This window comes from Paroedura picta, chromosome 5 (genome assembly GCF_049243985.1).
Source record: "Paroedura picta isolate Pp20150507F chromosome 5, Ppicta_v3.0, whole genome shotgun sequence".
NCBI lineage: Eukaryota > Metazoa > Chordata > Lepidosauria > Squamata > Gekkonidae > Paroedura > Paroedura picta.
In genome coordinates this window covers 93604884-93630660 of record NC_135373.1, presented here as the reverse complement: position 1 = coordinate 93630660, position 25777 = coordinate 93604884, and the positions used below count along the sequence as shown (strand labels likewise).

At 43.8% G+C, this 25777-nt stretch overlaps 1 protein-coding gene across 1 annotated transcript in view; it reads right to left on the bottom strand.

Annotated features, from left to right (window-relative positions):
- Window positions 1-5181, bottom strand: part of ELK3 (ETS transcription factor ELK3) — a 50099-nt gene extending 44918 nt beyond the window's left edge. Inside the window, exon 1 of the mRNA XM_077339122.1 lies at window positions 4718-5181. The gene's annotated coding sequence lies outside the window, so the exon portion shown is untranslated. The remainder of the gene's footprint in view (window positions 1-4717) is intronic.
- Window positions 5182-25777: the final 20596 nt, after the last annotated feature.

Genomic DNA, 25777 nt, shown 5'->3' with positions numbered 1-25777 from the left:
AAACATTTCTTATTACATTTGTAATGTCTGTACCACAACAGCAACTTCCAGAGCTGCTAATACTGATTTCTAGATGGTTTTGTTATATGCAGTGCATCAACCACAGGTTAAAACAAATTCAAGTAACTTACTTCGTGTACTGCGGACTACTGACAGCACAAAGAGGAGCTACTTGAAAAGCTCCCTGTAAGTATTCAAAGTTTGGATTGCAGTCTTAATATAAGCAAGTGTTCAAATTCCAAGGACCACCCACCGGTATTCAGACAAATCCCAGCACTGACATGAACAAGACTTAGAGCCCCAAACCAGAATTTCCCTATAAAGCTCATGCTTTCTTGAGCTCTGTGGTGTGTGCATTAGGGTATGTACAGCACACATAAAAACAGGATAGGGAGCACTGCAGAAGTGCATTCACAGTATTTTAACTGTTGTATAATACTCTCTCCTGGGCACAGTTTACAAGAAATCAGTTTTCCCAGTTTGCAGAAAATCAACTTATAAACAGATTGCTTTCATAAACATAAAGCCCCAAATGTATTTTAATGCCTAGCTGTACAAGTGGTACACAGAAACAATTTCTAAGAAAGAGACTATTCAGTGGTATATGGAAGTGGAGAACTGAAAATTGTATCAGTGGTAGAATCTGGAGCCAATTCTGCTGTGTCCCAATGTACCTGCCTCCTGTGCAATGAGAAGTTTGGAAAAGCCAGGCTCACATACTGCAGAAAAACCAGAGAAAACTCCTGTTTTGAGGCACACATTCTTACACTTCCCACCATTTTAATACCTATATTCCATGATACTCATACAAAAGAGTAGCTTTGTCTGAGAAAGGAAGTAGCAAGGAAAAGTAAGCAAAAGCTCAACAATAAATTATAATCTGCTTAATGCAAATCTTTCTAAATTCTGAATTTGAGCAAATTGACATATCACCAACAAAATATGACACTGATATTTTAATTTGATTTGGACAAAAATTTTATTTGGACAGTGCAAATTCAAAATCCTAGGCATATCCTACAGGATGTCTTTGGCAGGATGCTTCCATGTGTTGGGTTCATTAGAGTAAAAAGTTCCAGTTCCATTCCACCACTGACTAAACTTTAGTGACCGGCAAAATCTCAGCAGGAGCACTTCAGCAGACTGAAGAAGGCATGCTTAAATTACAGAGGACTTGTCTAAAAAATCACTACTTAAAGCGGACTAAAGCCAAGCACAGATGCTGAAGGGCCAGCTAAATACAGTCATAACTTCTCATTACTGAAGGCTTTAGTAATTCTCCAAAAGTCTTTGTAGGTTTCCCAAATGTATTTGTAGGTAGCCCTCAACATATTACAACACTCAGTCTGTGAGGTCACAAACGCCCTGATGAAAGTTCCTCTTACTGGGAATGAAGCTGTCAGTACAACACGTGTATTTGGAAAAAAGTTTTCCCAGTCACTGGAACCAGATGGAACTCCAGAAGAAAGGGTAGGGCTAGGACTATTTCTACTCACTCCATTGGAGATTTATGGCAGGCAACAAGGTAACAATAAAAGTTCAACCTGCCAATACCTATTAAAATACATACACACACACAGAGTGATGATATAGCTCAAATTGGTCTTTATCCTGTACAGGGTATTTGAGCAATAATACAGCTCTAGCTAGAAAAATTTCAAGATGTATGGTCACCTTCAGAATTATACCCTTCTGAACCCAATGATTTCCACAGATTCCGAAACATGTAACTACTTAGAACCATACTGCTTGCCATCTACAAAGCTGATGGACACCTGGGAATGAAACAATCACTGTGATTAATGGCTCCCATATTTTAAACTCATTATTAATAATAAATGACCCTTACATACTGATCGGGCAATGATATCACAACTGTCAATGTGGCCCTGTAACAAACTTAAGTCTTATAAAATTCTAGATCAGCTGATATAATGAGCCGAAAACAAGTGGACAAGACTCTTAGTTTAGTAATCCTGTAGACAAGTACACTAATACATTATAGAGAAGCCAACAACTGGGGATAAGCAACAAGCATAGATGTCAGCCTGTTTCACAGTTTATCTTCAGAGGTTATTCTTAATAGGTCTTCCGCAGGAGATATCCCACCAGAATTACCCAGGATCACTACAATTCAAAAAACACCACGTAGTTCAGAATCAATGTCTGCACTTGTTTCGAATAACCATTCCATACAAGTATTTGAACAATTAGTTGTTTGATTAATCAGACTTGAAAATTCTTTTAAATATGTATGGAATATTTTTTTTCAATTTGGGAACATAAAAACTGGAGAATTTGGCTGGGGATGAATCCATTATACTCAAAGAAGCAGATAAAAGTGGAACTATAGTCTCAAAGGACACAAAGGATTAATATAGTGGGGTTCAACGTCAGCTGAAGATCACACGTTATGTTTATCTTATCTACTTCTGGCTTATCCACAGTTGTGTCTTGTCTATAATTTATTAGTCTGCTCCTCTACAAAATTACAAAGCAAGGACTCTTGTCTGCTTGTTTTCACCTCATTATATTAGCTGTTCCAGTTTCATAAGAGAAGGATTTTCATAAATTTCAGTTTACAGAATCACATTGACCATTGTGATATCCTCATCAATTGTCTAATCAATATGTAAGGAACATATATAATTTATCTGTAATTATTATAAAATATAGGAGCCAATAATCACAGTGAATGTTTGTTTGTTTCCCGTTATTTATACCATGATCCTGTGTTGTTAGATACCTGGGAATGTGCAATCCGTATTTTGTCCTAGATCAGAGGTGCTTCCAGTTACTGGCTTTTAAATACACAAAATTCCACACATTTGTTAAAAATGAACCATCTGGATAAATGTAATTAACTCTATTTGTTTCTGATATGCATTTTGTAATCTTCTGTGTACTAAAGCAGAAGGAAGGGGGAAGAATAAGATACCGAACAGCTATCCATTCATCCTTGAGATCTTTTGTCATTTCACAGTTATTTCCTCATAAGGAAATGTGAAATTATCTTCGTACCCCAAAGTTGTAAAACAAACAGTTTTTAAAAGCAAAAAGTTATTATGTTAAGAAAAGTGAAACCTTTGTGCTCTCTAGTTTTCATTGAAAGTCATTCAAGACACGTTACCAAAAAGATGCTGCATTAAATTAACTTGATCCCACCCCCGTCAACTAAATAAAGATGTAGCTTGTCTTGCTAGCAACAGTAGTGGTAGAAAAGCTAAGAGGGCTTCACAAAACCCTCCTGTGTTAGGAAACGGAAACTCCTAATGAGATTAGTTGGTGTGTGCAGACATTACTTAGCCATGACTAAATGGGCTCTCTTCCTGAAGCCAATGGAAAATTCAAGGAACTTTTTCCTTCTGCAGCATCAGAGTCCTTCTAACCTTCAGCAAAGTCAGATCCAAAAACAACTCTCAAGTTTTGGGTTTTTTCCCCCTTCTTCTCCGTTCTCTTTTCGGAGCTGATGGTATAAAGTATAAAAATGGTCTGGGGAGGAGGAGGTGGTGAAGGTAAAGGGTGAGAGTGAGGGGAAACTCTTTCCCTCCCCTTCTCTGAAGACTACAAAGGAAACTGTAAAAGAGCAAATACATAAACCTGAGAAGGAGAAAACCACAGAGTTTCTTTGTGAGCTGCAGTGACTCATTTTCAAGATGTTGTCTGCTGCCAGTTTCAAACCGGAAGCGCATGGCAATTAGTCTTGCTGTTTCCAGACAAGCCAGAAACTCTCCCAACGCTGCCCTCCCTTCCTCCAAGGCCCCCTCGGCCGTTTCTTCCTCTTCTTCCAGCCCCCAACAGTTTGCACGACCCCTCAGCAAACTCTTGGCGTTCCTCTCCAGTGCAATCCGAAGGAGTCGTCGTCGTCCTCTCCCCCACTCCGTCTGCAGAGATCCAGTCATTGTTGCACTAAAACGACCCATGTGGCTGTTTGCGCGGGGGTTCTCCCCCAGGCTAGGGGCACGCACGGAGGCGCGCGCGCGCGCGCGCATTCATGTGGCAAAATGCGGTGCGCTCTGTCGCGACGTCGCTCCTCCTGACTGAAGCACTCCCTTCTCCCCCCAGCCCCAGCCCCAGCCTGTCACCGGCTGCCCCACTTCCCAAAAGCGATGGTCCCCCAATACCAGGCGACCCTCCCTCCCCGCCTCTCCAGTCAGGAGTCCGACCCAGCCTATTCCCCACAAAAGAATATCCCAGAGTCCTCCCATTGTGGGGCACGCCATGCTCGCCCTTTCTCCCCACACCCGTCCTCCTCCTCCCCCACCCCAGGGGACCCCCTCCTTCTTGACTTCCCCTTTTGACCAAATGCTCCCCGCACCCTTCCTCCATGGTCGCTGGCGGGCTGCTTCCCGGGTCCCCACCGCCACGCCAAGCCTCCTTCCCTCTCCCGGTGCTCCGGGCCAGACAGTGGCCTCCCCCCCCCCCGCCGCCTTCGCTCCCTCACGCATCACACTCCCCGCCCCCGCTGCCAGATGGCACTTCAGGTCCTGCGGCCACTCGGGCCCCCTCCCTCCCTCCCTCCCTCGGCGCCTCTTCGCAATGAGGCAGGGATCCCGCCTGGGCGTCTCTTTCGCCCCGGATCGAGAAAGGCAACGACGGAGCGGCCGGGAGCAGCCCGCAGTCCAGCCCCGGGCGCTTTGCCCCGCTCTCTCCAGCTCCCACCTGTCTCCCCCGCGCCCCTTTCCTGCCAACTCGGTGCAACTTTCGAGCTACGTACCCAGAGTGTGGTGGGCTTTTCCAAGCTCTCCGTGCAGTTTTAAAGGGAACGGAATAAAATTCCCCGGCTTTCCATGCTGACAGTCTTCGAAAGCGCTGCGTTGCTCTTGTAACGAGATCCTGATTTTTCTCCCCCTTGTTTCTTTCGGTCTCTCTCTTTTCCCCCCTTGGTTGGTGTGTGTGTGTGTGTGTGCGCGAAAGAGAGCAAGAGAGCGAGAGCAGGAAGTTGGAGCAGTCAGACAGAGAGCCGGCTCACTTCCTTTCCTGCATTATTCCCCAGGCGGTTTGCAGTCTGTGTAAACAGGCTTTTCCTCCCTTCTCCCCTCTCTCTGGCCACTGGTGTGCAGCATTGCTGTAACATAAGACACGCACACATAGTAAAATGGTAACGGTAACTTCGCTCATACACACACACCAAGGAACTCCAGCAGCTCCTTCTGACCTCCACCTCTTCCTGTTCTGCACCCCCGGGGAGGAGCTTCAACTAAGAGCAACAAACTTGGCTCAGTAGCAGCGGCAGCTACAAAAAGCATACGGTGGCCCTTGCAAAAGAATGGTGTCTCCCTCAGTTGGGGGGTGGGGGAGGCGTGAGCAAAACAGGCATGTAGAGTCTGCCCCTATACGTATCTGCTTGCCTGAGACGTTGAAAATAATTCTGTAATGATCCTTAAAAACCACAGAAAGTCACATAGATACATGTATCACATTGCACTAGATAAGAATCAATATTTCTGCTCGCCTACTTTTCTAAAAATATATAGTATGTACTTTCCAGATGTCATTAAATTTTAAACGTACTCAGACAGAGGTCTGGATGAGGCTTCTGTCTAGTAAGTAGATTCCTCCCCCCCCCCCATCTCTGGCTGTTAGCTCCCCATCAAAGCCCATGGCCATTGGAAGAGTCCCACTGAGATTCTTCCTGGCTTCAGTCGGGATTAAAACACTTTCTGTTAAATGCAACAGCTAGGGAGATTTCACACCAAAACCATAGGAAATAAAAAGTAAAGACATTTCTTAGTCCTGAACTCCAGCGCAGAAGCTTAAGGCAATGATGAAACCATCACAGCCTTATGAAATCACATGAAAACAACAAGAATCTGCAAATTGTACAGGACTGTGAACATAATTCTGTACCATGATGTGTGTTAATACAAGGACTAGAAAGAGTGAATCAGTCCTTAGGCCAAATCCAGCTCTGCAAACCTGCCTTGCCATCTTTTGCAAGTTCGGAGACAAGACCGGACTGGCTTCTGTGGTGATCTTCCAAGAATACCTTGAGGAAAATTTGATGCTGACAGTAAAAACAAGGGGTTTTGAAACAGTTCATAAACTACATTTATAGACTAGAAACTATTAAATAATGATTGTTATTCTTTGAATTGTCAAAGGCTTTCATGGATGGAGTCACCTGATCAGTTACTGTGGTCTGGTAATTTTAGTCCCTGACATTTCACCAGTAACTGTAATCCCTCTGTGCCAAAAAGAGATTCCCATCTTGCCATGTCCTACCTCTGAAGATGCTAAACCAAAAAAGGAACAAAACCCAACCTTAACAGGTAGGAACTCAAAAGTTGAGCTGAACAATAACAGTTAGTTAGTTCGGTATAGTTTTTAAGAAGTTTTTATTCTGTTTTTAATTGTGCACCATAATAAACAACCAACAAGTTTTACATTATTTTTATTGTTCAGCTCAACTTTTGAGTTCCTACCTCTGAAGATGCCAGCCACAGCTACTGGCGAAACGGCAGGCACTAAAATTACCAGACCAAGGTCACACAGCCCAGAAAAACAAAAGCCAGATTATTATTCTTATTATTTGAAATTCACAACATTGTTCTGGCATGACTTGAAATATCACATAACATGTTAGGGCATGTATCTTGTGCTGGCGTTATTCTTATGAGGCATGACTTCCGGGTCAGATAGTTTGAATTCAAGAAGGCATTTAAAAAATAAATTCAGTACTGACAGTGAACCATGTGAAAAGAGATACAATGCCTGCTCCATTTCTGCATCATTTTGTAAATGTACATTTTAAAAGCCTCCCTTCCCTCCCTTTTTAAAACAAAAACATCTTAGTAGTTGTACTACCACTGCACAGCTTCAGAAGCTGCATGCTCCTCCAGCAACTACATTATTTAAAGATTTGAAAACCTTCAAAGGCTTTCAAACACTGACCCCCCATTTCAAGAGACTTTACTGGAATTCTTTTAGCTGGTTTTCTTGTTCACTCTCTTTCTGGCTGTGGAAGGCACACATGAATCCTGGTGGGGCCAGCAAGCATATGCTGCCACACATATTGCCAACAAAAAATGCAAGTGAGCAGTAAAGCAATAGCTCCTGCAGCAAGTCTATTTTTCATACGTTGTGCTGGGACAGGATATCCTGTAAGCAGCACTAGATCAGGGCCAGCACAACCTCCAGTTAAGGGGGAAATCACATTGTGGTCTTTGTTTTCTAACTGCCACTCTGAACTCTCCAATGCACTCATACATGTGCATACTTACAGCTGCACAAAAACCATGCGGCTTAACACCTCTGTCTTCCTGGTGTTTAAGTCTACCCAGTGTCTCGGACTGAACAAGGCATAGATGGGGTTCCTCGTCTTTCCACCCCAGTCATTACTGGCCTTCCCCTTCCACTTCCCCTTCCATTACTGGCCTTCTACTTACCTATATCCACTTACCTATATATTTTCTGTCTGAACTGAGTGTGACTTTTAGAGAAAGTGTTGTGGATTCACTAAGTTCTTTAAATCTCGTATATTGTACAATCTGCCTAGACAATCCAGGACACTCAACTGGAGATATATATACTTTGATCCTTCGTTGGAGGATTGAAATCTTAAACTCCGATAAAGTTTTTAAAACATCTTTAATTAAAGTGATGGACTTTCTAACTGGTAAATTCAAGGGCAATTTGCATGTTACACTGTAGATCTTTCTTAAACTAAAGAGCAGTCACCAGGGGGTCTGACAGATGTATAGCCCTCTCTGTGTGTAATTTTTTCCTGCCCCTGTGCTGCTCCTGTTTTTCACCTGTCCCTGTGCTGTTTTATGCCCCAGGAAGAAAGCAAATACAAGTAAGGAGGAGGAGAGTTAAGCAGCTGTTTTCTCTTCTGGCCCATTCCATAGCAGGCTATGGTCAGGTTGGTGGGCTATAAGCAAATCTGCAATATAGCCTATGGCTGAGTCTCATTGTTGTCAATCAGGAGCAGACCACATCATCCGAATGCAAATTCAAATCCAAATCTCTATATGGGATCCAAAAGGCAGTGGGAGGCCCATATCATTCCTAGACAGAAGAGTGCCATTCTGCAAGCCCTTTAGAATTTTGACAGCTTCATCAGGGTCCAGATTTCAGCTGGTATCTTATTCTACCAGGTTGGAGATCAAGGTCAGATAAGAAGAAGAGGAAGAGTTGGTTCTTATATGCCGAAGGAGGCTCAAAGCGGCTTACAGTCGCCTTCCCATTCCTCTCCCCACAACAGACACCCTGTGGGGTGGGTGAGGCTGAGAGAGTGCTGATATCACTGCCCGGTCAGAACAGTTTTATCAGTGCCGTGGCGAGCCCAAGGTCACCCAGCTGGTTGCATGTGGAGGAGCGCAGAATCGAACCTGGCATGCCAGATTAGAAGTCTGCACTCCTAACCTCTACACCAAACTGGCTCTACACCATCTTTGGTGCTAGGATTACCAGCAGATTGGTATTAACCGAACACAACAGACTACAGAGAATATATTAGGAGAAGCATTCCCTCAGGTATGCAGGGTATAGACCATGTTAGGTCTTAAATGCATCTGTATGTACATTTTGAAAAGTCACTGTACATGGATGGTGAGTTGAGTTTGGCTCACAGATTGTCAAGGGTTGTCCCAGGAATTTATTTCCCTGCTGGATGAGCCTAATTCTGATTTTTGTTAAGCATTAAGAAAGTTAATATGAATTCTCCTTTTCTTTCCAGGCAAGTCTACCCTCCTCTCCAAATATTAATTTTCCAATAGTAATGCAGGGGAACCAAATCTGACTAAGAAAGAAAATGAGCTTTCTTTAGAAGTCTTGTTTTCATTTCAGTTTATCTGGGCTACTTAGCCTGCAGTCCTTGATGCACTGATAATAGAACATTGAACTTACTTCTGAGTAAACAAAATATTGTGCTGTTAGATTGTGAATAGTCATAGGATGGGTAGAAGCTAAGAAGCCTGTCTTATACACAGCATGCTGTTTTACACTAACTTGGATTTTTACAGAATTCATGTAAAGAAAAACAAGGAGTGCTTTAGTTTATAATACTGTACTCAGCTTACTTAGCATTTCTTCTGGTCTCTGCTTTGGCAGATATAGCAGACCCACATTCACATATTACTTTTATTGAAGTGGCTTATACATGAAGCAAGAGGAAATCTAATGAACTGTTCATAATTTTTGGCCACTGTTGATGTTTGAACTTTTCTCCTTCTTCCTGTTGAAGCTTCCGTATCCTCTTCCTGTGTCCCTGCAAAGGATTGTACAATGCTGAACAAGAAATGCTACATAGGCAGCACTCCACCTTTCTCCTTCCTGCGCGGATATCCTTTTCCTTGTAGAAATGTTAAGAATGCAATGTTCCTAGTAAAAAAATTAGTTTATTATTTTGCATTTGTCTATTTTCTGTATTCAGAAATAGAGGAAGCTAAATGAATTTACAATCATGTATCATTCCTCTTCTGTATGTACATTTAATTGTAAAGATTTGCTGAAAAATCATTTTCAAGTTACTTGTCTTTCAAGGTCTTATCAAAAGTGCAAGTCCTGTGCACATGAGAAGAGGGTGGGTAAGCTTTTTCTCTTAATTGTTTCAATTGAATTAACAGGAAAGGGGGTTCTAGAGGGGGAGGAAGGTTACCTGTCTGACACCAAAGCAATATTAATGAACTGCGATGGAGATTTGCCACTGGCCAACTGGACTGTAATTCTGCAGTTTTATTCCCAAATCCTATATTTAAAGGCCTGGCTGAAGACCAGTTTAAATGATCAGTTCATATAAGCCTGAATGATTCATCACAAGATGACAGTTTGCACATACCACTCAGTTTTGTGGTGGTATGCCTAATTCCAGTTAAGTGCATCATTCTTTCATACACCAGACAAGTACATGGTGCTTTTCTCTCCCCAATCACCATATAAAAACAACAACAAGAACCATAGAAATGTTACTGTGTATGCTCATGTGAGCAGGCAGACCCCGCTTCTCATTGAGGGAAGGTTTATAGACAGTCATCCATAAATACCCGTCTTCTAATATCAATCTAAACACCGCCCGCAGCGCTGCGGGCACCACGGACTAAATAAAGCACTAAGGGGTTCTGGGGCGGGATGTGTCCATGATGAGGAAGGGTCCGGATTGGACCCTTCCTCCGGACAGACAATCGGAGGGACCAATCGGCAGGCGCGCAGCGCCTGCCGATTGGTCCCTCCGATTCCCAGCCCCAGCAACTGCGAGCCGCACACAGCACGGCTCGCAGTTGCTCCCGGCCTGATGCGGCGAGAGCCGCTTCACTTCTCTCGCCGCATCAGGCCACCGCCCGAGGGAGCCCCGCGCAGCTGCCGGGGGCTCCCTGCCCGGCGGCCTGACGTGGCAAGAGGCGCAAAAGTGCCTCTCGCCGTGTCAGGCCGCCGCCTCAGAGAGCCGCCGCCCGAGAGAGCCGCCACCGCCGTGAGACCGCCGCCCGGGGGACACGCAAAACTGTAAGTTTCTAGCGCCCACTGTATTCCTCATACAGCGGGCTTTATTACTAGTGATAATGTAATTTGCTACACACTGCCCGGCCAAAATGACATTAACATAGCTGTCAGCCAGGTCTTATAAAATACACTGTTTGTCCTAAGCAGGGAACCAGCATGGATGCCAGTCTCCAGGAGTCACCTTGTTTGAACTAGAAGCTGACTCACTCACTACCCTCATCGATACCCCAGGAAAATTCATATGCAGCTATACGCGGCTTGGGCCCTGCGTATCTGTGGGACAGCCGCTCATCGGGCCGCGCCCCCGTGGGCCACGCCCGCGCATCGGGCCACACCCGTGGGCCACGCCCGCAGGGCCACGCCCGTGCATCAGGCCGCGCTCGCACTGCCGTGCGGCCCGGCCCTGTTTCCCTCTCCCCGCCCTCCCGCAGTAAGAAGCTTCCCGGGCCGCAAGCTTGCGGCCTGGGAAGTTTTTTACTGCGGGGGGAGGGGCGGGGAGAGGGAGCCGCGGCCCGGCGCCATAGCCTTCGCGGCCCGGCACCGGGCCGCGGCCCGCAGGTTGGGGACCACTGCTTTAAACTAAAGCCACTGGGGGAGGAAGATGTCCAACAATCTAAAGCATGAGACTAAATAGCTGTGGCCCGCTTGGGAAGGCTGGGTCAAATGGATCCAAGGGTAAGAGACTTCAGGTGCCTATATACCATGGCCTATATAGGTGCCTATATAGCATGGGCAATAAAACGGATGACCTTAGCTTCTCATGCAGATATAGAGTTATGATTTAATAGGCATTACAGAGACTTGGTGGAATGATTCCCATGACTGGAATGCAGTAGTGGATTGGTATGAGTTGTTAAAAAACAAAACAAAAAATGGTCAAAAAGGAAGTGGAGTGGTACTATATGTGAGTTTTGCCTGTCAAGAAATACTAGAGGAGGAGAGTGAGAGTGGAAAGTATCTGGGTGAAGATAAGAGAGGGGAAAACAAAGAGTATAATAGTTGGCATCTGCTGCAGACTACCTGACCAGGATGAGGACAGGGATGCTGCCCTCCTTGACCCGCTCAATAGAATATCCAGGCAACAGGACTTTGTAATTATGGGTGACTTTGATTTCACTGATGTGTATTGGGAAACAAACTCTGCTAAGTGTTGTGCCATGTTCTGACCTACCTGACTGACAATTTCATTTATCAAATGATGGCTCAGCCATATTTGACTTGATACTGACCAACAGGTAAGAGCTGGTGGATGGGGTGAAAGAGGTTCGGACCCTCAGGGAAGTGACCAGGTCCTCTTAGAATTCCTTTTGAGATTGGTGGTGGGCAAGGAAGTTCATAGTCAGACAAGTATGTTAGACTTTAATAGGGCAAACTTTAGTAAACTCAGAGACATGATGAGAGTCATGCTGTGGACAATACTACTGGACAAGTGACTGGTGGGTTGTCCTTAAATGAGAGCTATTGCATGCTCAAGCCTTGTCTATTCCAGCAAGATGTAAATATGGTAGGGGATCCAATGAGCCTAATTAAATGTGCCCTCTCAATTGTGTCCATATCCTTGCCCCCCCCCTCCCTAGTGGAAAATAAGTTCTATGAGGAAAGGCTGAGGGACTTGGGTCAACCTAGAAAATAGGAGGTTGAGAAGGGACATTATTGCTGTCTATAAGTATTTGAAAGATTATCACTTAGTACTCATTGACAGAAAGAAGCAGTCATTGACAGAAATGTATGGTGAATTTTTTCCTATAGAATTGACGAGGGTCGGACACAACTGAATGGATAACATCATCATCACTTAGTAACCCCCTGCTTGATTTTGTTGTGCTGAGATTCTCTGGTTGTACATTAGTTCTGTTGGGCTAGCCAGACTGGAGATTGGTGAAAGTACTGAGAAGCTGAAAAAGCAGGTGAAGGGATACTTCCCATCTGCACTCTCAAGAGAGCAGATACCATAAGAAAAATTTTCCATCCCTGCTAAGAAATAGATATTTTGTCATCCCATTCAACCAATAAATCCTGATCCGATGCATATTTACTCAGAAGAAAGCATGATGAATTAAATAGAACTAAATCTCAGGCCGCTTTGGGCAGAATTTCACCAGCACAATTCAGATCTGTTGACATGCTAAAATCTGCCAATCTAGTTGATTTCCCTAGTTGGAAAGCACTTCTGTGCAGGACAAATCTGCTAAAGCCACTTGTAGATTGCTATGGTTATTTGAAAGGACCCAGCATGTGAACCTAGTGAAAAGGATATATTTAGTTATTGCATGGGAAAATACACATGCAGTTTTCACATATTTCATATATTTTTCATGCACAGGAGAGAAAAATAGAATATCCAAAGCACAATGACTAATTAGGCCAGATGGAGCTGATTACAGGACACTGCAAAAGCTTGGCTCATCTATCTTTGGGGACACATATCTAAAGCATAAAATTAGTAAAGCACACACAGAGCACAGAATCTTGCTCCCATGCATTCGTTCCCTTATATTTTTGACAGTACAGTATTAAATTGATAACCAGGGTACCAGTAGTCTAAATTTTCCAGCAGCTGGGAACGCTAACACTGCTTTCTTGCTTTATGAGGGCGCATAAACCATCCACCTCTGAACTGCAAGGACCACACAGCACATTCCCCTATAATTCTGCTGTAGTAGGGCCCTTAGTTGAGCCTCTTGTGGCGCAGAGTGGTAAGGCAGCCGTCTGAAAGCTTTGCCCATAAGGCTGGGAGTTCAATCCCAGCAGCCGGCTCAAGGTTGACTCAGCCTTCCATCCTTCCGAGGTCGGTAAAATGAGTACCCAGCTTGCTGGGGCGTAAACGGTCGTGACTAGGGAAGGCACTGGCAAACCACCCCATATTGTGTGGCCTGCCATGAAAACGCTAGAGGGCGTCACCCCAAGGGTCAGACGTGACTCGGTGCTTGCACAGGGGATACCTTTACCTTTACCTTCAGGGCCCTTAGTTGGGCTGGAGTCTTTCTACAAGAGTGAGTTACTGAAGTTCCATTGTAGAATTTTATTTATTTTAAACATTTCCACGTCACCTTTCCACTCAAAAAGTCTCCTGTAAGACCCATTATGCACGGGGGTTTTAGCACACATTTGGGGTGGAATGGCGGCGACTAAAATCACCGATAATGCACGGTGCCGGCTGCAACCGGCTGCAGCTTCGGTGCATGCTGCCGAAAAAGCCGTGTTAGCGAAACGCAGAAGAAAGCGCAGCTTCTGGGTGACCGGGGCGCAACCAGAAGCGGCGCCGGGATCGCCGCGTGCATAATCGGTTACTCTGGGTTTTGCCACCGCCATGCCCCGTCCCGTGCATAACCGGTGTGCTTCGTGTCTTTCCCCTCCGCGTTTTCCATGTGACCCAAAATCACCGTTTTGGCGGCCGTGCATAATGGGCCTAAGTGGCAAACATCAAAACACCCCAAGTATTAAAGCAGCATTAAAATAAGTTGTGTATCAAGTATTTAAACAACACACAATAAAAACACCTAGAATTTGGATGCCAGTAAAGAAATAAAAGTTCATACATAACTCTTCAGTTCACATGAGAGCCAGTGTGGTGTAGTGATTGAGACCAGCAGGCTCTAAACTGGAGAACTGGGTTTGAGTCTCCACTCTTTCACATAAAGGCCAGTTATCTGAGAACTCTCTCATTCCAGTCTACCTCACAAGGTGACTGCTGTGGGAGAGGAAGGGAAGCCACTTTGAGTCTCATTAGGGCAGAAAAAAATGAGTTATAAAAACATACTCTTCTTGTGAGTACAGCATCAAGTAATGGTGCACATAAGCACGTGTGTGTCAAACACTGTGGACAAAGTATGGATCACCTCAGACACTGTATTTTTCAAACGGATTACATATATAGCTGCTAGTCATCAGACAATGAAATCTATGTGTTCATGTGCAAATCAATGTTATCTGTAATGTCTGTGTTTGTGTGTTTATTCTATATGCTCATACAAAAATTACTGTGCCAGAGTCCAAAGCTGTGCCTTCATTTTCCTGCAGCCCTGCTGTTGTTGATGTTTCTCCTATATGTCACCTAATCTTAATCCCCATCAGTATCATCAGCTAACTGACATGGCTATGTAACATTCAATTTTAAACAAAATATATTTATGACTAAAAGGCAATCTCATAATGAATTTCAATGTCGTCTCTGTATTTTACAGAATGTGCTTTCTGAGGGAACCCTATTTTTATTGGATTTTTACAATCTCCAGATGTTCAGTATTCATTAGTAAGAGGCTTCTTTGTCAGGATCAGGGATGCTTTCAGTGCAAACACAATTGCCAGCCAAACTTACCTTGAATGAACTCCTCATTTATATGTGAGTCAAGTCCCCTTTGCTAGATTGCCTTGCTGTTGTTGTTTGATGTTGTCTTTGAATGTACTGTCAGGCTGTTTAGTGACTGTGCAGTAGCTGCTGGACTACAGGACCATGGCAAGGCAATTCCTTTGCAAATAAACTGTATTTGTAATTTTTATGTTGGCCCTTGTATCTGCTTTGGCTACCTACACATCTGATAAACAAAATCTCCTTGATCACCAGAGAAGATGGTAAATATCTCTTGGGGTCATGGCCAGGTCATTAAACGGAGATATTTGTTGAGCACAAAATCATTTGCAGCAGACCCGTCATTTGTATCTGCTAAGTTGGATTCATTCACTAAATGACCGACTTTGGATACTCACTGAGAAAGGTGGACTACACAGGGTAAATGTTTAAATAAATGTATGAATTTATCTAGGGTCTCCAGGAGGGGCCTGAGGGACCCCCAGAATTACAGCTCAACTTTACAGAATGACAGGATTACAGCTCAGCTTTAGAGATCAGTTCCGTTAGAGAAAATGGCTGCTTTGAAGGGTGGCCTCTCTGGCATTGCACCCCACTGAGATCTTTGTCCTCCACAGGTGCCATCCCCAAATCTCCAGGAGTTTCTGTACCTGGAGCTGGCAACCCCCCATTCTCTGCTGTTGGTGGAGGGGGACACACCCTGCAACCCTAGAATTTAACCCTGAAAGGAATAGATTTACTGTTAACTTGGGTACAACTTAGTCATGTAAAAGTACTTTTTACATATTTCCCCTGGTATATGGGAGAATCTAGTTCCCATGGGACTGTGAAAAAACAGGCATGCATGAACTAATCTGAATCCAGTCAGCTCAGTAGACATAGATAGACAGCAAATAAAGGTGTCATAATTCACACAGAGCTGCCAAAGTAGTAAGTCTCAACCACAAAAATTGTCTTCTAATAATATCCCTTTTCATTTAGAGAAGGCATCAGGTGGGAAAGGGAAAAAGTGCAAGAAAGCAACATTGATAGTGCAGTCCTAAGGAGACTTTCTTCTGAGTAAACATCCTGTAACAAAATTTGACTTAATTCTGAATAGACATGCTTAGGATTGTTCTCTTTGAATCATGTGTATTCAATAGTCTTTTTTAAAAAATTACATTTGAGCTGTTCCACTGCAAACAAACTAGTGAATGATTGAACATCAGCAAAGAACACAGATTGTTCACTAACAGATTTACATCCAGATCAGCATGGATACATTTATCGATGGAAAGGCAGAGCTGAGCAGTGACACCAAACTGCAGAGTGTGTGTGGCCTGCCCAGCATCCCAACCAGACTGTTGCTAATTCTGCTGGAACTTCTACTCTCAGCAGACTATTTTCTTGAGGAACTCTCACCCAGGACTCTTCCATTCCAGTCTTGCTTTTGTTTAAAATGCACCTTTATGCGACATTCACATCTGTTTCTTTTTGGGCTCTTTTGTAAAGGAGCCGTATCACATTACTTGTTGTTTGCTTTTATGCAAGCGCTACAAAATTAGTTAATTCCCTACTAACATATGTAACAAAATAACAATCAACTAAGGCTTAAGGAATCATTTGGAAATTGCATCCTTTCTTACTTGGAAGTCAAATAGGAATCCAGACAGAGAAACAACGTTAACCATGCAATCCTAACTTGAAGGATACTTTTCTAAACACACTGACTTAAATGGATTTAGAAGGGTATAATCTTGTACGTGATTGCACTGCAATAAAGCACTAATATGTCTTGGGGTGGCTTGCAACAATATATATATGTAATAAAACCATACTAGATATAATACATTAAATACATTAAAAACTCAATAGACGCTAGCAACACAATTGGTTTAAAACAGAGACATTATCAAGTAGTCGCCTTAGGTAGAAGACTAGGAGGAGTACCCAAAACCGGCAAACGAGGCTGTATGATGCTCTCGTTCTCCAGGGCATACCCTCAACCATAAACCTAGCAGATGAACTCTGTCTTGTGTGGGCTCCGTCATGGCCCTGATGTTCTCCAAAAGCTTGTTCCTCCCAGCAGGGGCTAGGGCTGAAAAGGATGGATGAGGGCTAATAAACTGAAACAGAATACCAACAAAATAGAGGTGCTACTAGTGGGAGGAAGGATGACCTGAGAACTGAGGTTCCTCCTGGATAAGGTTGATCTACTCAAGGATCAGGTTCATAGTTTGCAGACCTCCTGCTGGAAAAGTAGGTGGCAGTGGAGAAGAGGGTACCTTTCACAAGTTGATTCCAGTGACTCAGCTGTAGCCTTTCCCAAGGAAAAAAAAATCTTGTCATGGAAGATCATGCTCTGGTAACATCTAGATTATACTACAGCAATGCACAGTATGTAGAGATGCCTTTAAAGAGTGTATAGATGTTACAGTTGTTGCAGAAGGTTTGCAAACAGAGTCCTTTCCGAAGTGGGTCAAGGCAACCATGTCTCTCCAGTGTATTTCCTCCTACAATGGCTCCCACTCTATTTCTGGGGACAATTCAAGGTTCTAGTGTTGAACTTCAAAGCCTCTCTATGGCTTGGGGGCCAGCAAACCTTTACTGCCACCTATTCTCATAGGAACCTATCCAAGTGATACAGTCATCTGTTTCGGGTGCTCCAACCCTCTGAGGCTGGACAGTCTAAGAAAGGACGTCCTGGGTCATGGCACCAAAATTACGTAATTCCCTCCCTAAGGAGGTCTGTCTGTATCCTTTTATATTTGTCTTCCACCAGTGGGTGAAGATTTTTCTATTTTGTCTGTTCTTTTTTCACGGATTCTCATTGACCGAAATGAGAAAGTGTGGCAGGCTTGTATTCTTCCCCTAAAAAGTGTCTGTGATCCTCTTAACCCTGTCCCAAATTAACTGCATGTGATTTAGATGAAAGGGGGAGTGGGGTGGGGATAAACTATAGTATATAGAATACAACACCACAAAACTCAAACTGAAAATGTCATCTCAGAAAAATCCACATTTTAGCAGCTACTTGCGCTAAATCAAAACTGGCCAAAAACTCAGGAAAATTCAACCAAATTCAAAATGCTCAGCAAACCTTTAGAAGTCAGGCCAAGAAATAGGAAATAGAGATATTGTTTGCACACATCTTAATGCTATGCATCAATGACTGTAACATGAACACAGTTTAAGTCTTTGTATGCAGCAGAGGCTTGCAGGACCTGCATATTTTTATAAATGCTCGTGGGACCATTTCTAAAGCATTTGTTCCAGGGCACAATCATGTCTAGCTTTCTCTAACCGAGTTCCCTGACACTTTGTTCCTGGAATAAATGGTACTGCATGGAAGGGTATAATTATATAGGCATCTTCATGTTGCTTGCATTGCCCAGTGCTAATGTTAGAAAGCACTTACTCTGTGGGTCAGACACTCTGGTGCAGCATCCGCTGCCTGGAAACACAGGGCAGTGAAACCCCAGGCAGACGAAAGAGACCAACTTGCAGGAGATTTTTTTTTAATTTGTTTTTAAAACTGCAGACCGCAAACATTGATAGAACACAAACTGTTTTCAGTCTAGACAGGAGGAAAGCCCATTTTCAACAGCTTCTAGAAAAACCATCCTTTCCTCCCCTTCTAAAGTGGATTCATAGTCCAAAAAAGTAATAGCAAAAATATCCTCACTACTAGATCTGAATTATTCATATGCACGTTTACATGGAAGTCCGCAAGTTCAGTAGGACTTCCAAGGATTGCCACTTCAGTCAATTAGAACAATATCAGGGAAGTGGGGGACAGCTAGGATCACTTAATAATGACAGACTAAAAGTACATATGTAACCCCAGTGCCAGCACTTCAGGGAAAGTTGGTACTAGGTACTATCCATTGAGGCCATAACAACAGTGTTGACACTCAGCAATCACAGAGTAGCTTACCAACATTGGCCTGTGTTAGACATACATGAAAGCAGCCAGCCAAAGAGCACCAGTACCAATACGCCTCCTTGATGTCACCTTACCCTCAGAAGGAAGGAAGGAGAAAAGACAACACAGCACATCCACTGTACAGAGGACTGAGTCAAGCCCATCAAGATGGAGTCCTCCTGAGAATGGGAGTTCAAATCCCCTCTTCAAACTAAGAACACCAACCTCCAGGTGGAACTTGGGGTCCCCAGAATTACTGCTCCTCTCCAAACTTGAGATGCTAGTTCCTCTGGAGAAAATGGATGCTTTGGAGTGTGGTATTGTGCCCTACGGTCCTCCCTAGGCTTCTCCTCTGAACCTCCAGGAGTTCCCCAACATGGATCTGGCAACCCAACCTCCCCCCCACACACTGACGGCCTGGCACAAGGGGAAGGAAGTATGGCCACTCCAGCCACGTAACAAACATCTCTGCAGCTCACTTGGGAGAGGAAAACCAGATCATCTCCCACACAAGGATTCAGGTCCTGGGACAGGAATAATGCCTTGAAGAATGTTTTTTTTGCCAGACAAAAAGGATGACACACTATTACAGAAGCAAGAGAACACATGAGTGCCCACTAAAAGAAGGCAACTCAACCACCAATAGCTTGCTGGATAAAAACACACATGTGAGAAAGAGAAGTGATGTGGCTCAAACCCCACCAAGAGGGAAGCTGATAACCAGGCAAAGTTCGCCTTTCAGCCAGCAGCAAAACAGAAATAAGAGCTTGAAGCCATACCTCATACATCTCCAAATATCCTTCTGACCAGGGAAACTGAGAAAATGATCACCAGCCAGACTTACTTTGACTGAACTCTTTGCTTACAACAGAAGAAACCTGCTAAATGGAAACCTTTTGCTGCTGAGGACCTGGTTTTTCATGTGGCAATTGGCATTGTGATGTGAGCTGCTGCTGTTGCTCTCTCTCTCTCTTCTTGTGCTACCACTACTTCTGCAGTAGCTCCTTGTTCTTATGCTGCTGCAGGTTCTTTGGCCACCAGCCCTTAAACTGGGTCTCAGCTGCCCTCCCCATTCATTTGCATTCAGGCATGTGGTGACACTTCTTGACAGCTCCCCAAGCTCCCCCCCCCCCCCCACGACCAACACTAATCGGTTTTACCCACTGGATCCCAGTAAGAGTTGAGCTGAGGCTCTCACAATTTCTATTTTATAATGTTATTGTTATGATCTTGTTAAGTTATTATTGGTATAATGTTATTACTGTTACTGTTACCTGTTATATGTTAATTGTATCTTTTCCTGTTTTCTGTAAACCGCCCTGAGCCCTCAGGGAGGGCAGTATATAAATATAATACATAAATAAATAAAATAATAAATAGATAGTGATTCAAGGAAAGACATGGGCAATGCATAATGGCTATATAAAGCATAGATTTTTGAAAACTACAGAAATTATGAGGAGGAAAATGAAGGGGATGAAAAATAGTTGGGGGGAGGACCACGATAGGAGAAACAGTAGGCAAAATGGACCTTGCTTCTTAAAGGGACCTCAAAACAGCCTTCATTTTACCATCGTATTCCTTCATTTGCCATCGCCTATTCAACAGACTAATAAGTAGGGGGGCAGTTTTGAGCAACAAAGTAGAATTCTCTTGTCTTTAGTGACAGGATGAAAGAGCTGCAGTTCTTCTGTCCTGACTGTGACTATTCTATGATGTAAGCATGACAGTCACACAACTCCTCTCCTAACAAATGTGGTAAGAGCTCCCTCTCCTGTCTCTGTCCATTTTGACAGCAGTCCCTGCTTGCACTCATTTGGTACAACAGCAGTTCCCAGAGCCTTTGGACCAAGCAATAACCATCTGTTTCCTGTAGTTGGCACTCAGAGCCTCTGATCATTTAGAGCCAAACAGTGACAACAAAAGCCCAACTGCACATGGTCCTTTCTTTGCAATGAATAGTGAGATAGACCAATGTGGCTTCTTTGGATCCTCAGCTGCAAAAGATGGGTGTCAAGGAGGCATAACTGTTTTGCTTGTAATAGTTTCCAATGGTAGCAATGTTGAGCAGCTGGCAGGTTCATCTTCTGGTCTTCTGCGCAAGTCAAACTAAGGAAGAATTATGGCATAGAAAGAAAACAGTGGTTAATATTATTCTACCACCCATGAACTCTTACTTTAGGGAAACAGTTTGGAGTGAATTCTGTAGGGAGAATTTCTTCCTAAATATTAGGCATTGGTAAAAGCCTATGCAGTCTCAATTTACCTATATTTTATTGGGTGAAATTCAATTATGTGGAATAATCTCATCCCCCTTTGTTTTGGAGTCCCAGTTGTTCAGCTCTCAATATTATTAACATGCTAAATTCATCTTTAGAAATAATAACTAGATTGTGGTTCCAGCTAAACTGTATGTCTGCAGTATAATGCTACCTACATGGAGATAGTAGCCTTATTCTTGTGCACTAAACAGTTCATAAATGTCAAGGCTGTTCCTTTATCATGACATTACCAGTAGTTAGTGCAGCATAAGGAACAGAGTGAACTTGTTTTTAATACTTTAGCGTCAATTATTTATCAGTTAAAATATTTGTAACCTGCTTTTCCTTTTGGCTCTTTATATCACATTAATGTAACTGTGTGGAAGAGGAATGCAGGAGAACCAAGCCACTCACAAACAAAGCAGGGGACTCTGCCAATGCAGGGGAAGCTCTCCAAGTATGGGAGGGGTGAATCTTCCTCATGTATCTTTGTGGTAGATTGTAGGTCACTTTTGCAGTCATTCTTGGCTGAAGAACAGGTTATAAATAAATATCCCTGGCTGATTATCTTGGCCTGTTACAGATCACTGTTTCTTTAAGGTGTTGAAATCTTCTTTTTCTCCTTTAGCTGGCAATTGGTAGAGCTGGTTGTCCTCTCAGCCAATACGCTGCTGTAGGTGCCACTGGATTATTTGCCTTGTTTATAATATGTTTCCACTGTTGGCGATTGATAGCAGTAGTTTTGGCCATATGGATAATCAAGCACTGGTTTCCAAGGTCTTCCTCGATCTGTTTAAGTCATGTTTTCTTTGGCATCAGTCGTTCGATCTTCCATTCAGTTGGCCATTCTCGCCAGAGGAGTCTGCGCTTTTGGATTTGTTCTTTGAGGCCGGTTGTCACATTTTGTCCAAACTGACCGTTTACACACTGGGAACTTCACTGCCCCAGCTCCCGTGTAGGAGCACAAATCGGGAGTGGATGAGGTGCACCAGGCCAAATGTTCCTCCGTGTGGGTGCAGGAAGAGGTATGGCAACCAGTGCGTAACCGGTCATTGTCTCATTTTGAATATGACTACATAGAGAGATCCAGAATCTGTCGCAGGCATCGTATTTGGAAGGTCTTGCGTTTTTTTTTTGTCAGGTTTTAGTAAAGTCCACGTCGAAAACTTCACTCACCAAAGATATTTGTATACATGAGGGAGAAATGGCTTGGGAGTCCCTTGTTTTGTTAAGATAAAGCCCTTACATCTCATGTTTAGTTGCAATTTGTCCATCAAATATGTGAAAGTATTAAAACATAGGAGGCTATGCTGGATCAGACCAGTGGTCCATTCTAGTCCAGCGTCCTATCTCAACCAGTTCCATTGGAGGTACAATAACAGGGCATAGAGGACAAGGCCTTCCCTTGATGTGGCCTCCTGACACTGGTATTCAGAGGTTTACTGCCTCTGTATGTGGGTGTTCCCTTTAATCATGGCGTAAGTTAAATGCTTTCAACAGGTCTATGTGAGTGTGTGTACAAAATAGAAAAGAATGAACTGTAGCATATGGATCAGAGATGTAATCTTATCCTTCGATCATTTTTCAAGAGCCATTTGAGCTCACAGTAACTGTTGCAATGTGGCTTCCCTTGCCCTGGTTTTTACCTTTTATTCCATTCCTGTGAAATGGCACAAGCCATTCTGTAGAGTTCAATGAGTTAATAACTAGACTAGAAAAGGAAAGGGTGGAGAAGGGAAGTGGAGTGGAGGGGGCTACAGGAACAGTGGCACTATTACAGTCATCAGATCAAATCACAGGGTGGAGGAGGATTTTCCAGATTCTCTGACCTTAAAGTTGGGGAGTAAAAGGAAGAGGAAGCACATTTGCACAGACCTTCTGTCATAGCTTCCTTAGGGAGCGGTGCCTGCCTTGTCCATATGCATGCAGAGCTTAGCTAAACAAGCATGTACGTGAAGTTCCAAACAAAGACGCACAAAAGAAAATGTAAACAGTGGGAATCTTTTATTCATAGTTCTGTTCTCACATGCTGAAAATAAAGTATTGATGGTGTGAAATAAACTAACATAATTATTTATATCATTACATGAAGAGAAGAAGAAGAAGAGTTGGTTCTTATATTCCGCTTTTCTCTACCCAAAGGAATCTCAAAGTGGTTTACAATCACCTTCCCTTTCCTCTCCCCACAACAGACACCCTGTGGGGTGGGTGAGGCTGAGAGAGCGCTGATATCACTGCCCGGTCAGAACAGTTTTATCAGTGCCGTGGCAAGCCCAAGGTGACCCAGCTGGTTGCATGTGGGGGAGTGCAGAATCAAACCCGACTTGCCAGATTACAATTCCGCACTCCTAACCACTACACCAAATTGGCTCTCAGTAGCACTTTCTCGGGCTTCCAAATTGTATTATCAACACAGGGTCCATCCAGAGCAGAACAGTCTCTTGCATAACAGTGTCTCCTTTCAGGGGCTAATACATTTTGATCTGAGGTGCAATGTATGAAATGTTATTTGTTGGCATTAGCATGATTCTCTTGTTTGGGATTATAAGATCAATTATACTGCTTTCCTGGGTGACCAGCTTTTGTTGCAGATACATTTGCTGAGTCCTTCTGCAAGGGCATATGACTCCTTTAAATATAATTTCCCCAGTTTTAATCCACCCTATCCTGAGGGTATGAAGCAACAGACCTTAAAATTCAGACTAATGGCATTGATGAAGTAAGGTGCATAGACATTTAAAATTACTTTGTACAAGTCAGCAAACTAGGAAGTTTCACATTGTTTATAGAATACTTCATCCATTGTAGCTATTTGTATCACTGTTATTTGAAAATGCTGACACACATGACATGACATCCTCTGTACCCCAAGGGTGATTCAAATTTTATATAGGCAAAGGCTGAGTCATCTGAAAAGAGGTTGAGCTGAAGGGAATCAAGGGAACTGGTTCACCAATTCCTTATGACTCTATGGCCAGCATCCGTGAGGGATGTTCCATTCCATCCCTCTAACACAATGGTGCTCAACCTGGGGGTTGGGACCCCTTTGAGGGTTGAACAACCCTTTCACAGGGATCGCAGCAGGACAAGCAGCTTGGCCAGGAGGGGGCACCATCTACAAAACAGTCTTGCAGGGTAGATCGAGATAGAGCATTCGTCTGTCTGGAGCAGCGGAAAAGAGTGAGATCGGCATGGTGGCAGAACTGAGAAACCACTGGAAAGAATCAATGTATATACAATCATGAACAATGGATTTTCATGCCATTTGTCAGTTTTGACTTAATTTCTGTGAAAGAACACTTGCATAATTTTATGATTGGAGGTCACCACAACATGATGAACTGTATTAAAGGGTCGCGGCATTAGGAAGGTTGAGAACCACTGATCTAAAACTTAGTATGTCTGGGGGAGGAATTCCCTTTTGCAAGCCCTGCAGAATTGTTCAAGTTCCATTAGGGCCCTGATTTCCTCTGGGAGCTCATTCCACCAGGTAGGGGCCAAGATGGAGAACCTCTGGCCCTGGTTGAGGTCAAGCGAGCTTCCCTAGGGCCAGGGATCACCAGGAAGTTGGAGGTGGTGGAGTGTAAGTTTCTTGGGGGGGGGGTGTAAGCAGGCTATTCCTCAGATACATTGGGCCCAGACTGTATATGGCCTTAAAAGGTGATAACCAGAACCCAGTCTGATCCGGAATTTAACCGGAAGCCAGTACAGTTGTTGGAGGATGCGCTGGTGTTGCTCTGAGGACCCTCGCAGCTGTGTTCTGGACCAGCAGCATTTTCCGGATCAAAGTTAAGGGCAGGCCTGTGTAGTGTGAGTTGCAGAAGTCCAGTCTAGAGGTTTACTGTCATGTGGGTCACTGTGGCTAGGTGTTCTGAAGCCAAGCAGGGCGCTAGTAGTTTGGCTTGGCAAAGGCGGTAGAAAACCAGCTGCGCTACCGTCATCATCTGAGCCATCATGATTGAGAGGGAGGCATTGAGAATCACACCCAGGTTCCTGGCAGAGTGGGCCACTGATAGCTGCACTCCATCCAGGTTGGGTAGGTGCACTTCCTTGCTTGGACCCTTCCTGCCCAGCCACAGGACCTTTGAAGGGTTGAGTTTCAGATGACTCTGCTTGAGTCATGCATCACTGCTTCCAGGCAGCTGGATAATGTCAGGGCAGCCATCCATCAGGAGGAAGAGCTGGGTGTCGTCAGCATATTGGTGGGCAACCCAGCCTGAACCTCCATACCAGTTGAGCAAGAGGACACATAAAGATATGGAATAGAACTGGAGAGGGAACTGCCCCTTGAGGGACTACACATGCCAGTTGGTAACAGCTTGATTTGCTCTTTCCCAGTGTCCACGATCCTGGAGAAAGGAGATCAACTACTGAAGAGCATTTCCTCTGATCCCGGCATCGGCGAGGTGTATTTTAAAACATCACTCAGTACTGACAAAAGGTGAATGAGCTATTCCACTGCTGGAGCCAATTTATTTTCTCTAAAAAGAGGTGTTAGAAGCTCAGCCATTCAAGTGATCTCACTGGGTGAACATTCCTGAGTGTTTTATATGTACAGCGTATTACTTCTACAATACAGTATTACCTGTGGCAACCCCCCTCCTAATTTCTTTAATGGAATCTCAGAAAGCAAACAGATTATATCTAATTAAATGGATCCCACCTTTTCCTGGTTTGTGGAACATTTCTGGAATATGTATGCAACTTTGTCAAAATGGAGTGGTGTTCCCCCCCCCCCTTAATATGAGTTGTTACTTTAGCTTTTCTTCAAGGTACCTTCTGACAGGAAGGCAGTATGATGTCTGGCACAACAGCTCCACTGTAGCAATTAAATGTCTGCCTTCCAGTCAGCTTACTTCCTGA